Genomic DNA, 2,722 nt, shown 5'->3' with positions numbered 1-2,722 from the left:
TATTTAAAAAAACGCAGCTGATTTCCGTTTGACCTATGGCAGCGCCATCTAGAGGGCCATCCATAGCGCCATCTGGTTTCCCCCTTCAAGCTAGACACGTTTCGTTCTTTGTAATTTTTTTCGTTTGACGCGTATTCCGTGAGATATTTGGCCCTGTCACTATCAATGGACCATCCTGTATAAAGTATAAGGTTTAAGTAAGACTTGAAAAGGAGCGCGTGACCACTAATAGAAAGTGACACATGTTACCCAGATGTTGTATTATTATACATACATCCCATAATAATTGATAGAAATCCATCTGATTACGTTTAACTCTCCGAAACGCGTAGCGGAATGGTTCATATAATAAGTGTGACTGTCTTCACCAATTTGTATTTTCGATTGTGTACTTTTCAGAGCAACCACCCACGCATTCTGCTTAGTTAGTTTACGAAAGTCGTAGAAAACAAAGTTTGACAGCGGAATAGGATTTGAAGCTGATTTATTTCGAACGCAGTTACGCTGCCTCGTCTCTGTCAAAACAGGATGATTCCGAATTTGCTGCACAAATTTAGGATGGTAAATTAGTGGATGTTTCAGTTAGAAACACACTGGTGCGCAAAACACAAGGACGACACTACCTTTCACATTACGTGTAATGTAGCTCGATGGAACTTGAAGGCCGGCCGTTGTGGTCGAGCGGTTCTAGGCGCTCCAGTCCGGAACCGCGCTGCTGCTACGGTCGCAGGTTCAAATCCTGCCTCGGGCATGGATGTGTGTGATGTCCTTAGGTTAGTTAGGTTTAAGTAGTTCTAAGTCTAGGGGACTGATGACCTCAGATGTTAAGTCCCATAGTGCTGAGAGCCATCTTCTGGAACTTGAACCAAGTATAGGGACAGGTGCTACAGTATCCGTGCTCTTCAATGTATCCTCACAAAGTTGGTGATGAATTCTTCTGGTAGGGCGATCCATTCCTCCACGAGCCCAGTTAACAACTACTGGTCATTGGTGCATGTTGACATGTTGCAGTTAGTTTCCCCAATCCATATCACACATGTTTGATGGGATTTAAGCCGGAGGACCGGGCAGGCCAATTTATTCATCGAATATCATTTCGTTCCAAGAGCTCATTCACTTCAGCAGTTGGATTGGTCTCAAATTGCTATCCATAAAGATGAATTCATGACGGAGTTCAGCCCTGAAAAGGTGCAAATGGGGAAAGAACACATCCTCACAATAACTTTGACCTTTGAGTGTACCTTGTTTAATGATTTGTAGGTCAGTACGCCCATGCAACATTATACCTCCGCGCTCTACAACACGTGGATCACTTCATCATTATCCTAAGAGTTATCAGGACCGTTTTCTCTAGCATTTCGGCAGATATCTGCAATATCGTTACTCGTTACAGACAACATGATTTTTAAAAGCGGAACTTTACGGTCCCATTGGATAGCGTGGTTCCGAATTAATGTTGTACAATAGTCGTTTTATCGATATGTGTAAACAGGGCAGTAGAACCGTATGGTACCAGCAACTGATTAGCGCTGCTGCAAAGCCGTAACAGTCAGTGCGGGCCAGGGTGGTAGTTTCGCTGTTGGGGTACTGGTTATTCTCTTTGTTTTACCTGTTGTACCTGTTAAGACGTATGTATAAAGCGAATGTCGGACTCGACTAACTTGGAGTTGCTGTATCGAAACGGCCAGTAAAATTCTACTTCAAAAACAATTTTGTTGTTAATGGGAAAAGAATCGACGATTTTGTTGACATAAAGTACACGATGACAACTATTTCTTTGGGCTCGCACCATCCACACACTAAAAAAACGAAGCCATGGGTCATCGGGCGCATTTTCTCTGGTGTTTCAACAGATATTTGCTATTTCGTTTACGCAGTATGCGGCTGGAGTAAGATCAACCAAATGCTGTCCATCATCACTCTCCTGTGAACTCTAGTCAATGGCAAACGTCTATTTGTTTTCCATTAGAAACAATAAGATTTTTTGTATTTAACGTGTCCATTCAATAGAGCGATCCAAAATTAGTTTATAGTGATATTCGTTTCATCGGTCTGTATTGATAGAGATGGGATAACATGAAGAATATTGAGTACTCCACCAGCGGCGGAGTACTGGTAACAGACTGCATGCGGCGTTCGGCATGGCGACACATGAGACGGGACACGTTGGGCAAGAGAGACGTGGAGAATAAATGTTTATATATGACGGTAGTATCTGTTCCCGAAAGAACAGTTACCGTGGATAACCATGCAGCTTTGCTAGAAATGAAATGATAATTAAATGGACACCCTAGCTGCAAACAGGCGTTGATGTACTTCATTGGGGACATGTTGAAAATGAGTGCCCCGACCGGGACACGAACCCGGGATCTCCTGCTTACATGGCAGACGCTCTATCCATCTGAGCCACCGCGGGCGCAGAGGATAGTGCGTCTGCAGGGAAGCCGTGCATAAAATGCGGAGGTATCAGCGATGATCAACGGAATGCAGCTAAGGAAGGCAATGGGAACTACTGCATCAAAGACAAACAATATGTAGCCACTGTACATATGACACTGTAATTGAAAAAGTCATGATAATCTCTCCATCAACAAAAGACCATAGACAAGGGAAATGCAAACGTACGCTCGAGATACAGCAGGGGCAAATGGAATGAAATGATAACAAGATGAGAATTTCTTGTCAGACGAATGTAGGGGAACATCAACAGCAGCAGAAAATG

The 2,722-nt window shown here is 43.4% G+C and overlaps 1 non-coding gene across 1 annotated transcript; it reads right to left on the bottom strand.

Moving 5' to 3' along the window:
* Positions 1-2,342: 2,342 nt before the first annotated feature.
* On the bottom strand, positions 2,343-2,417 carry Trnat-ugu. The gene has a single exon. It is a non-coding gene; the product is annotated as a tRNA-Thr (tRNA).
* Between the last annotated feature and the right edge of the window lie 305 nt (positions 2,418-2,722).

The sequence above is a fragment of the Schistocerca piceifrons genome, chromosome 6, assembly GCF_021461385.2.
Source record: "Schistocerca piceifrons isolate TAMUIC-IGC-003096 chromosome 6, iqSchPice1.1, whole genome shotgun sequence".
Taxonomy (NCBI): Eukaryota; Metazoa; Arthropoda; class Insecta; order Orthoptera; family Acrididae; genus Schistocerca; species Schistocerca piceifrons.
This window is presented reverse-complemented; position numbering and strand designations above follow the sequence as displayed.